The sequence below is a fragment of the Haliotis rubra genome, unplaced genomic scaffold, assembly GCF_003918875.1.
Source record: "Haliotis rubra isolate DU_JTF1 unplaced genomic scaffold, ASM391887v1 Scf522, whole genome shotgun sequence".
Lineage (NCBI taxonomy): Eukaryota > Metazoa > Mollusca > Gastropoda > Lepetellida > Haliotidae > Haliotis > Haliotis rubra.
This window is the reverse complement of record NW_025767216.1, coordinates 208,035-223,393: the sequence shown is the minus strand read 5'-3', so window position 1 is coordinate 223,393 and position 15,359 is coordinate 208,035. Positions and strand designations below refer to the sequence as shown.

General features: G+C 42.6%; 1 pseudogene; it reads right to left on the bottom strand.

The window, feature by feature from the left end:
* Nucleotides 1-549: 549 nt before the first annotated feature.
* On the bottom strand, nucleotides 550-15,136 carry LOC124252745 (annotated as a pseudogene).
* Nucleotides 15,137-15,359: the final 223 nt, after the last annotated feature.

Here is a 15,359-nt window from a genome sequence, read left to right as displayed (position 1 = left end):
ACGCATTGTACCTATGTGAGGGAATAGAACCCGGGTCTTCGGCGTGACGAGCGAACGTTATAACCATTAGGCTACCACACCGCCTAGTGAATGAGTGAGCAGGCAACATCACGGTAGGGAACCCCAAGATTCGGTTTAACATATTACACCCATCTGGGAATCAAACACACTGCGTGACGAGGTTTACCAACTGGGCCTACTCCTAACTGTAGTGTAATGCATAGACTTGCACAAGTCTCTAAGGTAAAGATTAATAACGCAAATGATAATTTCTAAAAAATATAAATAACAGACTGGCGTCCTTAGACTTGCACAAGTCTTCGAGGTAAAAATTGATAGTGAAAATGATAATTTCAAAGAAATATAAATAACAGACTGGCGTCCGCTTATCTAGACTTGCCTCTTTGAAGAATACATATACTATACATCCATGGGCTCAGCATTCAGTATAGCCTTGGAGCAAGGCTATGATATGCACGTTAGGAAGCAACCCACTGTCTACTGCAATGCTTTACCTTCAATGTAAATGTATATAAGAAAGGCTGCCTGTAATGCTCCGTCGACTTTTATTGATATAAAACTCTCAACAAATGCAATAGTGTAACAGATTAAGATGACTAGAAGATGATCTGTGTAAACGTGATGGATGATGTCCTGGTCCGTGTCGGACAACTAAAGGATGGCAACACACGCTGACCGACACAAGAATGTTAGAATGACACAAGGTGGGATCTGCCCCAGCACCGCTGAACCCTTTGGCACAGAGTATCAACACCTGAGTTCTCCGCTTATCTCACGATGTGCTTTGTTAAATGCATACACACGTCATGTGAATTCGTTCTGCAGAATAATCTGCAACAGCTCTCCAACGCGTCTGGACCTTCACTCGAAGCACGACTGCCTCGCTCAAACACTTCGGGCAGTGGACGAATAAGTGAACTGTAAGAAAGTTCGGGACTGAGGTCAAGAGTCCTGGGAGGACTTGCATAATGTCTGAGTGACCCTCAGCAGGAAAGATGTTCAGCTACGTCTCTTGGCTGTCAGATGAATGCCGTCCTTAGGGCACACAGTCGCGCCTTCGATAAGCTGCAAGGGAGTCGTCATGTCTTCAGACAACGCAAATTTAAAGTTCCTGATTAGCTCCACTGTTGCTGTCTTTGCTTGAAGGAGGGCGAATCGAAGCCCTGCACACATCCTCGGTCCCCTCCAAATGGCATCCACGCCATTGGATGGCGGTCTCTTTGCCTTTCAGGTGCAAATCTGGAAGAAAATGCGAGTGTTAATAAAATGTCTGTCTGCAAGTTTAATTGTATTTGCAACTCAAGTGAGTGAGTATGATTTTATGCCGCTTTTAGCAATCATGATACCAGAAATGGGCTTTACGCATTGTACTCATGTGGGGATCGAACCCGGGTCATCGGCGCGACGAGCAAACGCTTTAACCACGAGGCTATCCACCACCCAGTTAGAAAATGCCGATTGTTTCGTATAACGACAGAGATTAACAGCCGTAATAAGAAACATTGGGTTGTTCTGTAACTTCTGCGTGGTACATGCAACATGCACTGTCTGACCTACCCATTATGGTATTAGTTGTGGCGCCCAAGTGATCATTCTCGTTTTGCGAAATACTCCCCTTAAGCAAGAGACGTTTTCGACAGCTGTTGTATGAACTGCCCAAAGCCATACATGTATTTAACATTTGAATTCCTGGCCAACTCGTTAATTCCCACAGTCGCATATTGAAGTCACGTCGGACTCAGGTGACAATTTGTTACCAACAAGAATGTCCTTGTCGCCGTATATAGCCGTGCCATGAATCATGTCAAATAAAGTGGTGTTATTTATATCGAAGGCGCTTGGGTAGGTCCCAAGCTGATTTAACGTTGTGACTCTTTTTTTGTCAACTGGTTTGATCAACGTAACATATGCTATATTTGGAATTTGATAAATCAGTAGGTTTGGCTTTAAGTCGTCTATCTCCGTGTATCAGAATGTTATGTAAGCGAATTATAATCTTGAATCTTAACTGACAGGATCGAAGTCATTGAGACTGAGGGAGCAAGTTTGGGTTAGCGCTGGACATTATTTCAGCTTTGCGGTGTGTGGGGGCGTAGATCGTAGACGTTACAACGTTTCTTAAAACAACGACTAGGCGGACGTCTATACTACTAACAGACATAGAATCTATGTATGGGGGCGCGGTGGGCGAGCTGGGCGAGCTGGCTAAGGCGCCAGGCTAGTGATCCAGCGAGGTTGAGGTGTCGGGATCGAGCCCACCTGTGACTGGGTGTAAAAACCTTTGAGTCAAATTTGTGTGCAGACTCTTTCAGTGTTGTCACAACCCCTAGTGTACAGTACACAACCCTGTGCACTTAAAAGAACCCACGCATCTGTTGGTATATGACCAGATGGTGGCCACATGAATACGTGCAAACACCTAGTTGCGGGTACAGCAACGTGCAGTGAACATGGACAAAGTACTGTGACTATGTGTCCCAGTCCACCCAGCTGTGAATGGGTACCTCGTTAGGATGAGAAAGCCACAATAACTCGGTGCGCCTAGTGGCTGCAAGAGTTGTATACTCCCCAGGGAGTTGAGAATGATAATACGATGTGCTGTTGAGATTGACATCCAATGATCGAGGGAAAAAATACCAGCGCCTTGAGCATGCACTAGTTGCCTGGATATGTGCGCTATATAAATATCCTATAATAATAATATTTTTCGTTGGTCAGATCTGGGATTTCAATTAGAGATAAATGGATCCTGTGTCGACCAAGGCATGCAACTCTGCATAGCGAAATGCTCCCTAGACGTCTTCTTCCCTAGGTGTCAAAATGACAAATTTACAGATTTAAAAATACGATCAGGGTCCCGATCCACAAAGCATTCGTAACGTTACGACCTGTCGTAACTCTACGGCCACTTACGGCTTACGAATGTCGTAGCGCAACGAACTCTTCGGGACTCAGGAATACTTTTGTCACTACGCTCTGTGCCATAACGGCTATATGCTATCACAATACTGTAAATAAATGGATATATGGGTTGGCTGACCTTTCAGGTTGGAACTCCTCTGTGTCAGGTCCCCACAGGTCCTCCCTCCTGTGTAGACTCCAGACATCCGCCTGGACCAGCATCCCCTTGGGTATCGTGATACCCTCCACCACGGTAGTCTCCCGACACTGTCGGGCAATCACACTGTAACAAACAATAACTCTTTATTTGGGCCATTATCAGAGTGAGTGAGTGAGTATCGTTTTACGCCTCTTTTAGCAATATTCCAGCAATATCACGGCGGGAACACCAGAAATGGGCTATAGATCGAAATTTAAAAGAATTTGTAATAAATAATTAATAAAAACTTATATAATATATAATATTTTGTAATAATTGAAACACTAAAAGCTAAATAAGGAAATAATTACGTCCCCATTCCACATATTAATAATTCATGATAATGCTGTACCGAAAATATACATTTGCTCCACCGTTTATCAGCTTCTCGCGACCCAAATAGTTTTTATTCATACCATTTTCATAATCTGTTTTTCAAGACCATCTGCATAAGTGACATCCCCATTGAACCACTGGTGGCCCTCCACAAATTGATTCAGTATGGAGGGAGAAGGGGGAAACTTCATCACAAAGCATTCCCTCACCAGGGTTTTCTTACGTCATACAAAATGCGAATCCTTAACGAGACAATAAATAATTATAGAATGTAGACTAATAAAATAAGCTATAAAATTATAAAATATTTTCCATGTACTGTTTTTAATTATAATTTCCTGTCATTAACGGGAGATTTAATGTCGATAATTTACTGCCTGGATCGAAAGGCATAATCCTACATGCGTCATCATGGCTGTCATTTGACAGGAAGATCCATATCAAACGTCTTCATATTGAATGTATTTAAAAGTTGAACTTACTTGCTCGCAACAACATATTTCCTCAGTGTCTCCTTAATAACCTGGTCAAGGTACGTTAAACTGCGAACGTTGTCGTAGTTGGGAACGTCAGTCTGTGTAAAGAGAAACGAAAACATCATTTATATAAACACGTAAACATGGTGACTAAGTGAGTGAGTGAGTATGGTTTTACGCCGCTTTTAGCAATATTCAGCAATATTACGGCGGGGGACACCAGAATGGTGACTAAGTACGACAAGACGAAACACGTGGACGACCGCCTCTGCGATCTATCGCACACAGCGTCTGCCAGGAGAGAGTAGGTCGGTGTTCGATTCCCTCCTTCACGCCAAAGACGTAAAGAGATGCTACTTGTTGTTATCCTGTCTGGCACTTGGTATTACAGGGATTTAACAAGGACAGATCGACTCGGAGCCATGTTAAACTGCAGATTGGTATGCCACTATAAATTGACATACGTCAGGACCTGTACAAACAGCCACATACGCACGCACACACACACAAACTTTATAAGTGTATTAATCTTTCACGGGACGTTAAACAACGTTTACCTCACCTGAAATACTTGGACGTTGGATGCAACCAATTAATGTGGTTTAGTTATGCTTTATCGACATATCTTCATTGAGTTGTTTTTAACTTACCTTATTTGGATATTGTCTTTGGATTTCCTCAAATATATCCTCTTGTACGTCCGGACTGCGCGCCAGTTCATAGAATATGTAGGCCAAACTGGTACTGGTGGTCTCGTAACCCGCCAGAGTAAACAGGAGCGCCTGGGATACGATCTCCTGTAATGTGGAAAAATGTTTATGGATTAATGAGTGAGTGAGTGAGTGAGTGAGCGCCTGGGATACGATCTCCTGTAATGTGGAAAAATGTTTATGGATTAATGAGTGAGTGAGTGAGTGAGTGAGCGCCTGGGATACGATCTCCTGTAATGTGGAAAAATGTTTATGGATTAATGACTGAGTGAGTGAGTGAGTTTAGTTTTACGCCGCTTTCAGCAATATCTCGGCGGTTAACGAGAGTCGGTTTGCTTTGACGCTGCTTGGTACTGTATTTTGGTTGCATGTCCTCTTTAAGGCGGAAATGAATGTAGCGGTTGTAGCTGCGATTGTTTTAAGTGTATGTTAAAACATGGGAGTTACGGTCGTCTTCACGCTGAGGTCGTTTGTGGCCCCCTGACATTTACTGTTTTGGTGAAACCAACAATCACGGTCATGGTGCTCACAAACCCGGAATCATGATACGGGCGAATCACGGATTCGAACCTACTATCATGTTTTTGCACGCCCAAGGGAGACCATTCTGAACAGTGAGTTTCAACAGAAAACTGCAACACTCGCGCCTCTTCCAATTAAGTTTTAAATATATTTAGATATAACATTTTATAAATACTAAACAAAGAAGCAGTAACATGTTGTTAATACTAAAATAATTTAATTGAAAAAAATAACGGTGTCATCGTTAATGAGAGTATTTCGTCATAATGACAAAATACGTTTATATTTCCACAGAGGAATGGCAGCTGATGTAGACTGTGTATCAACCTTATTAACACAAGGCAACATCTGCTGAATTGGTTAATAGTTAAAAGGTGTATTTCCAAGGTTGACAACCCGTGAAGGTCTGGGTTAGAACGAACCTTCAATAACCCATGCTTGTCGTAAGAGGCGACTAACGGGATCGGGTGGTCATGTTCGCTGGCTTGGTTGACACATGTCATCGGTTCCCAGTTGCGCAGATCGGTGCTCGTGCTGTTGATCACTGGATTGTCTGGTCCAGACTCGATTATTTACAGACCGCCGCCATATAGCTGGAATATCGCTGAATGCGGCGTAAAACTAAACTCACTCACTCCTAGGTTGACTCATCTGTTTCTAAGTCATGTATTCTTCACATACCTTGTTGGATAGTGTTTTAGCGATGTTTTGATCTGCGTTGTTTTGACTCATTTCAAATCCTCTGTCAGCCTGTTTCTCATACGGAAAGCATCTTCCCTTGAATCTGGCCTTCATCATCAGCTGGAGCATGTCCTCGCCGTCCTGTGAGAATCAAACAACAGTTTAAGTTACAAATGTTTCATCTGGGACACCAGATATGGGCTTCACACATTGTACCCATGTGGGGAATCGAACCCGGGTCTTCGGGTTTAGCCATCAGGCTACTGCACCGCCCACGTCAAGCTGACACGCCGTCTTAACATTGTCTAAAGCTGTGTTCAGTCAGTCAGTCACTCACTCGCTCTCAACATTCACTCACTCACTCACTCTCAACATGGACTGTAAATCTTCCAGTCCCACAAAACGGGAAATGCAGCCCAAGCCTCAGACTCAAAACAGAATATTATAATGATAATAAAAAGATTAATGCGTCATTGCATATATGAGGTGGATTTACCGAGTGTGGCTATTTTTCGCCGCCTATGGTGATCAATAATACAGGCATATAAACCATTGAACTGAACTGAACTAAACATATTGTAATCATAGGGAGACCTGAATCTGGTTCTCCCGCAACAAAGCCGAACGCTTTAGTGAGTGAGTGAGTGACAGAGTTGAGTTTTACGCCACTTTTAGCAATATTCCAGCAAAATCACAGCGGCGACATAAAAACATGGGCTTCACACATTGTACACATGTGGGGAATCGAACCCGGGCCTTCGGCGTGACGAGCAAACGCTATGCTACCCTACCGCCCCCGAACGCTATAGCACCCGGTGCCACCCAATCCCCACCAGCCGCGCTATGAACTTTTTATGGAGCATAAGTGAACTTACAAAGTCAGTTGACTTCCTCTCCTCTATGACAGAATTGATCTTCTCCTCAAGCCAGAAGAACGGATTGAACTGTATGTTCTTCAAGAAGTAGTATATACAAATCCACAGGGCATGGAGGGCAGGAAACAGAACTGGAAAGACAACATAATATACAATCTCATGAAACCCCAGCAAGCAAACAACCTCACACTACTGTCCGCCTATACATTAAAGAGCAAGAATCCGCGTGTTCAATTCTATAACGTCAATACCAGAGATTACCCAGTCCCGATTACCGGACGAAACAGATACCGCTTGACGAATACAGCAAAATGCCCTTAGAATTGTATGAATAGATCGCTTAAAATCAGTCATGACACCAGGTGTTCGCGTAAAGTGCGCCACAAGAACGTTTAGGATGTGGTTATTTATACGTACATCCCATCAAGAAGAGCAGGGGTCGCTTGGTGGTGTCTGCTATTACCCCGTGGCAGTGTTTTAGGAAGGGATCGTCGGGTTCTGGAGGGCCCTGGTCTCCAGGTTGAAGGCACAGTGGCAGATGGTGTCGAGGGTCAGGCGCTGAAACTGTCTGTGGGTACACATGTCGTTTAAGAAAGAATCAAAGTAACATATGTTATATTTGTAATGACATTTTGTCAGTGGAGTACAGATTCTAGTACCATTTGGGATTCAAACTCACATCTCAGAATCATGCACATAATCGTCAGAACACATTGTCAACGATCTACTCAATCAGCCACCGCGGCTTTCGCTAAAATGGACGTCTGACAACTGGCAGTCCAGATCACGTGCTCTGTGTACCCCATGACACTGTGTGTAGGACCAAATTTTATGCATATTGCCCTTCCTTTCGATAATTGTGTTTGTGCTCCCGCAATGTACATATGATAATTGTGAGTGATTCAGGAGTGACTTTGCTTGTGTCATGACAGGAGGGGAGGTGAGGTGAAATTGGGTTTAACGTCGTGCTTGAGAATATTTCGCTCATATGACGACGTGCATGCGTGTGTATGTGTATGTGCGGCTGCTTGTACTAGCCCAGACTGAAGCTGGTTTTATAGTGCTAGCCCACTGAGATACCATGCCGCAGTGAAGCAGGAATACCCCACTCAGACACATTATACTGACTCCGAGCCGACCAGTCCTTGTTGTACCCATTAATGCCGAGCGTCAGACAGGGACCAACAAGTACCATATTTTAACGTATTTTGGTATGACGCGGCCGGGGATCGAACCCGCGACCTTCCGCACTCCGGGCGGACGCTCTAACCACTACACCACGGAGGCGGTCTGTCATGACAGGATTTGGCTTGGAAGGAAAGCCCGGAGCGATGCCGATGTTAGACATTCACCACTTTACCGAAAGGCACGGTCGTGGTGCTTACAAACCTACACGCGCCAAAGGGAGAATCTGGGACTCGAACCCACCATAACTAAGTAAGTGAGTTTAGTTTTACGCCGCTTTTAGCAATATTTCAGCAATATCACGGCAGGGGACATCAGAAATGGGCTTTACACATTGTGCCCTTGTGGGGAACCGAATCCGGGTCTTCGGCACGAACGCCCTAACCCATAATAGATATGTGGTACCCTTTAGGAACGCTAAAAAAAGCGGGCCTTAGACGATTTGCCCTACCGTGCCCCGCACTTATTCCCACAGTGGATTAGGTAAAAGTACAAAGGTTAAAAGGTGCGACATAGTTTGCATAGATAGCTTGACAATACAATTTTCGATATAGCCAATAGTGCGTGAATAAGGCCTTTAAGTTAAAAGGTTAATTAACCTTTGTTGTGACCTCACAAAACACTTACTCGTGAATGTTGAAGACAGCATCTCTGTCGCATTCACCGCCCACGTTGCCAACGAGGTCACTGACACATTGGTTGATGACTGGAGACATCTGGAAACCAACAACACAACTGCTCTAACATATCTACTTCAAAGACAATGACACTCAACGGTAGCTTGTTTACTAACACTCACCAATAACTCCGGCGGTCTGGAAATAATTGAGTCTAGACCTGAGAAAGCAGTCAATCGTGTCATTATATACCGTATATTGGCATGTGACACAATATCTGGGATATGGGGTGGGCTGCCATGATGCCGGTGTCATAGAGTTAGAACATGCACTATACTACAGTGCTGCATATGCATACTTGTGATTTACTGTTACGTACGGTTTTATCTGTGATACTGTGATAGTGTCTTGTAGGCCATAAGGCCGGATGGTATACTTTTTAACTGTTTTATCTGTGTGACACTTTTTAGCAATATATACCATGTGACACTTAAATAAAATATTATCTTATCTTATCTTATCTTTATCTTAATAATAAAATAGTTTTCTTCTTCTTCACCACCCGTTCATCAAATCGCCTCTTACGCCAAGCACGGGTGGTGGGACCAATTCTAACTCCGTATCCTAGCTGGGGTGAACCAAGGTTGGTGTATCTGACCCCTTCCGTTTCCTGTCGCATTTGTTTGTAACCAAGAACGATGTGTGTCACGATATAGGTCTACTTCTTTAAGATTTGTCAAGTTGTTTACTTGAGAAGAAGAGGCTGATTGGGGGAATGGGAAGCGGGGGACGAGGAGCGGATGCCTGCCATACAGCTGCCTCTCACTGACATAATTGTGATTCGTCACAGTGGGAACACATTATTGCCTATTCACATTATTTTAGAACTATTTGTTGGTTAGGTAAAGTAAATAAGGCAAACGTTACAATAAAGTCCATTGAGTCTTTTAATGTTGCACATTTAATATTTGGCATTACAGTTTCTTAGTGCAAATTTTAGTTTTTCGGTTGAGTACCATCTGAGATTCGAACTCACGCTCAAAGAGTCAGGCAGCTAACCGCCAGCAATCTAACCCACTCAGCCACCGAGCTTTTTTAATAATCGTATAGTTCTAAGGAAACCATTTTGAATGGTATCAGTTTCAAAACACTCATGCTTACTCAAATGATCTATAAAATCAAATGTATTATGCTTTAATGAACAATAATGTCGTAATGTAAACGTATTTCATTCACACAGAAGAGAAAGATGGACTTCGTAAAGTTATCGCTAAATGGCGGTTTGATCGTTACCAAATGTGTTTAATCATCACAAAGAAAGGTTACTCACCCTCCTCATTTTAGCAGAGCTGAAGGCAGGGTTAACGATGGACCTGAGCCTCTTCCAGCGTTCCCCTCGAGCAAAGAACATGTGGACATCTTCATCCTTATCCGGGTCAACCTGCACCGGAAATACCTGAAACATCAAAGTACCGATTGATTGCAGGTGTTGCAAGAGATCGATGACAATCGTCACTTGTCATAGATGATGCATTGACTGCAGGTGGCATTCCACAGATGAAACGACCAAACGATGGATTGTTATAGTTTATGAATGAAAAAATAATAATTTTCATGTGAAAGTTCTAAAATTTGACTATGTAAATAATTATGTACTTTGATATACCATATTGTCCCTAGAATAGAAATCGCCTGAATAGTTTTCTTCTTTTGTTGCTACAGTCTATTGCATAACACGGGGCAACATATAAAGGAAGCTGGTATATACATTCATCTGTCTTTTCTGAAATATGTTTTTTCTGAAATATGTTCATTTAAGAATATAATGAAACTCATCACCCACAACATACGAGTTTTAACATCAACAGAACGTAGGACTCTATCTAATTCACCATGAAACATATACAATGGGGTAATTTTCTTTATAGGTAATAATTGTCTCATGACACATATACGTACATTTGACATTGTATACGTATTGATAAGGTTAACATTCGACTTCTGCATAAAACAAAATACATGGCTTTATAGTCTGTTTGCAGTGAAAACGTACCGATGAATGTCACTTTAAACCAAAAAGTAAAACAAATAAAGTGAAATTAAGATTGCGAATCCTCATGATTTTACCTTGCCAATTGAACATTTAAATCTCAGAATTTTATTCGACTTAGGATAAAAGTTGTTTAACAAACGATCATAGTTTCACATGGCTATTATTGGTTTGTATTACAAGGGGTATGCACATCAAATGAAACACCGAAAACGACAAGGGTTGTTATAAGTTAACGCTCTTCACGTACCGCACGTACATTTGTTTCACTGTTCCAACTACTGCGCTTACCCCCTTGTAATACAAACCAGTAATAGCGATTTGAATCTATGATCGTTTGTTAAACAACTTTTATCCTAATTTGAATAAAATTTTGAGATTTAAATGTTCAATTGGCAAGGTAAAATTATGAGGATTCGCAATCTTACTTTCACTTTATTTGATTAATTTTTTTGTTAAAGTGAAATTCATCGGTACGTTTTCACTGCAAACAGACTATAGTGGATAATTTGGAAGAGCATTTTCAATCAAAAATAACTCCAAGATATTTATACACATTAACAGTTTGCTTTAGGTTCAACTAACTGGTTGAAATATCCAATTGGGTCATTCCCATTTATACATGGGTGTTGCCCTAATTAATCCCTAGTCCAGTGTCTGACAATTGGGATGTCTAACCAATGGGAGTAAACCTATCAAAATGTCTGTGTTCACCTTTCGTGCATGGAACTTGCTGAACTGTTTGACGAACACCTGGTGAAGAATCTCTGTGTCTGATGTGACTAGGACAGGGGTTGGTCCTTCAAAATACCTGTAATAAGTAATCGATAAGAATAATCTCTCGTGTTCGTCTTTGATATCAGTTATATTGATCACTTGCAATTTTAAATCCGTCGATTTCAATTCCACAATAATTGATGCAGTAATCAGAGGAGTGTTAAATGGTGGATCGAAAATGATTGATTTTGTAGCCACTACAATTATTAATGTACGGGCGTTTTCTTTGATATAATGTCGATATAGTTTAACTGTTATACTTAGGTGAGTGATAGAGTTTAGTTATTACGCCGCTTTTAGCAATATTCCAGCAATATCACGGCGGGGACACCAGAAATGGGCTTCACACATTGTGTCCATGTGGGGAATCGAACCCGGGTCTTCGGCGTGACGAGCGAACGCTTTAACCACTAGACTACCCCACCGTCCCTGTTATAATTAGAACGAATGTAATTAAATACCCGTAAGTTGCTCCGTATGTCTTCGTCCACTCTTGGTACGTTTCATGGAAACTCTGAAAATATCGAATTCTTTATTAATATAAGTCATTGTAGCTGTGTGGCGTTTGTAGTACTGAATGGTACCCCCTAGGAAGATCCGAGTTAGAACTGATCTTCAGGAACCCATGTTTTCGTAAGAGGCGACTAACGGGGTCCGGTTGTCAGGCTCGGTTGATGCATGTCATCGTCTCCCAGTCGCGTAGACCGATGATCACAGTGTCAGTCACTGGATTGTCTGGTCGATTATTTACAGGCTGGATTATTGCTGCGCTCGGCGTTAGACACCAAATTACTTAATGGTTGCCATGAAAGCGTATCGATTGTACACAACAAATAATGACTTGTACAATAGTGACAGACTATATCGATTATAGTACCGATATATCCGACAACCTTCACACGTATGAAGTCAACAAGGTGAAGGTGACAATTAATTAAAGTTGTCAGTCAAGTTGTCAATAATCATATTTGTTGTGGTCTTATTATCGTCCCATCTGTTTCAATTCGACAGTCATTTAGAAATGACCTGCTCCTCGTGTTTTATCACGTGGTCGTGTGTTTTGTCCGACGTATCTATTTTCATGTCGATCCGCGGTCATACCCGTATTGACAGAAGACTTGCGACAGCCGTGAATAGCATTCGTCCCAAATAACAACCTCTCATCTCATTCAACAGCGGCAAAGTGTGACGATGTAGGTGTACATTGTGTGTTATTTCTGAAAATAAGCCTTCACCCACACATCGGAACGTGTGTATGCTCTAGTTGCCGTGTCTATAGTTCAGTATGACACACCCAATGTTGTAAAGACTCCACCGCCCACGTGCTTAAATACTCTCAGCCCAAACTCAAAATATATGTTTATCTATGTGTGACAGTGTGACTATGTGTATTTATGAATGTATGCATGCGTGCGTGCGTATATATGTATGTATTTATGAATGTATGCATGCGTGCGTGCGTATGTATGTATGTATGTATGTATGTATGTATGTATGTATGTATGTATGTATGTATGTGTGTGTGTGTGTGCGCGCGTGCGTGCATATATATATATGTATGTATGTATGCATGGGTGTGCGTGTATATGCGTATATGTATGCATGTGCGTGTGCGTGCATGCATGTATGTATGTGTATGCATGCATGTGTGCGTGTGCTAGATGTGCGTGCGTGAGTGCGTGTATATGTATGTATGTATGTATGTATGTATGTATGTATGTATGTATGTATGTATGTATGTATGTATGTATGTATGTATGTGCATGTTTGTACGTATGTATGTATTTGCATCACAATGACACTAGACTGGTTCACGCAAAGATCAGACACGTGTATGGGACGACGAGACAGAGTACAAGTATCAGACACGTGTATGGGACGACGAGACATAGTACAAGGATCAGACACGTGTATGGGACGACGAGACATAGTACAAGTATCAGACACGTGTATGGAGCGACGAGACAGAGAACAAGGACCAGACACGTGTATGGGTCGACTAGACAGAGTACAAGGATCAGACACGTGTGTGGAACGACGAGACACAGTACAAGGATCAGACACGTGTATGGGACGACGAGACACAGTACAAGGATCAGACACGTGTATGGGACGACGAGACACAGTACAAGGATCAGACACGTGTATGCGGTGACGAGACACAGTACAAGGACCAGACACGTGTATGTGGTGACGAGACACAGTACAAGGATCAGACACGTGTATGGAGCGACGAGACACAGTACAAGGACCAGACACGTGTATGTGGTGACGAGACACAGTACAAGGATCAGACACGTGTACGTGATACACAGTACAAGGACCAGACACGTGTATGTGGTGACGAGACACAGTACAAGTATCAGACACGTGTATGGAGCGACGAGACACAGTTCAAGGATCAGACACGTGTATGGGACGACGAGACACAGTACAAGTACCAGACACGTGTATGGAGCGACGAGACACAGTACAAGGACCAGACACGTGTGTGGGACGACGAGACACAGTACAAGTATCACCAGACACGTGTATGCGGTGACGAGACACAGTACAAGGACCAGACACGTGTGTGGGACGACGAGACACAGTACAAGGACCAGACACGTGTATGCGGTGACGAGACACAGTACAAGGACCAGACACGTGTGTGGGACGACGAGACACAGTACAAGGACCAGACACGTGTATGCGGTGACGAGACACAGTACAAGGACCAGACACGTGTATGGACGACGAGACACAGTACAAGGATCAGACACGTGTATGGTGACGAGGACACAGTACAAGGGTCAGACACGTGTATGGAACGACTAGACACAGTTCAAGGGTCTACCGGGTATGTTATGTCACCGGGGAGGAAAGACGGGTCATGTTTATGTACGGCGAGATTGTCGACCCATATGTCTTCACACACGGTGTACCCCAGGTAGTTGAATACTGATAAAGGCCTACAGTTGACACCACACAACCCATACAGCGGGATTATCAACTGGAGCCTTGAGCCATACAATGTACTTTTACGTGACCTCAGGTTAAGAAACCTATCAAGTTTGACATGTTATAATATAGCGCAGCATGACTCCTTAGCTATTTCAAATGAGACATATCTAAGATACACAGTGTCAAGCTTTCTGTGAATGAGTTAGATATACATACCTTTGTTTTAAGTGATAGTAAATTCCCAAAGAGGAAATTAGGCTCCGGTCCGGGGATCCCCATGTTTTTAAACACCCTCATCTGCTGTCGCCGGATGCTGTAAGATAAACGTCAATGAGAAAAGGGTAGAAAAGTTTAAACTGTTATGACATACCCATGAATTTCGAACTTTTTATACCTGTTAATAAGGATGCACCTACCGGACGATTACTACGGAGAACACTTACAAAAAAACCCAATAAACTTCAGATTCACATATTTACCTGTTTTGATAATCCGGACACTTATTAATCCAAACGATTCAATTAAACCGCTCCCAATTAAAATGGTTTAACTGTGTAGTTACAATTCGTCAAGGGAAGACATTTTATAACATTATAACTACAAGGTTGTTATGAAATATATCCTATGACAACAACGGGCGCTACACATGAGTGACATGGGCGTTTAAACGTATATTCAATAATCGATGACTCACCAGTAAAAGATTGCGCAGAGCACGGCAGAGACAGAACACAATATAAATGTTATGGCCATTGCGATGTCTTCGAGCTATCTTTACTTTACCGACTCATAATCACTTTACAAGACCCAATGCTTACTTGTATTTATACCCTCGTGTCGACGTCTTGGCCAATCAGCATCGAGCCTACAATGCAGCGACTACGCCAATCCCATGCCGGCTACGGTTAAGGACACGAGAGGAAGAACCAGCTCATTTCATTGAAGACGATTCGGATTATATCCCCCGTTAGTAAATGTATCTAGTTCACACACAAGATCTTCACGTGAAATCTAGTCAACGGATACCGACAATTTCCGTCCCTTACATACCAAAACAGGTTTGAAC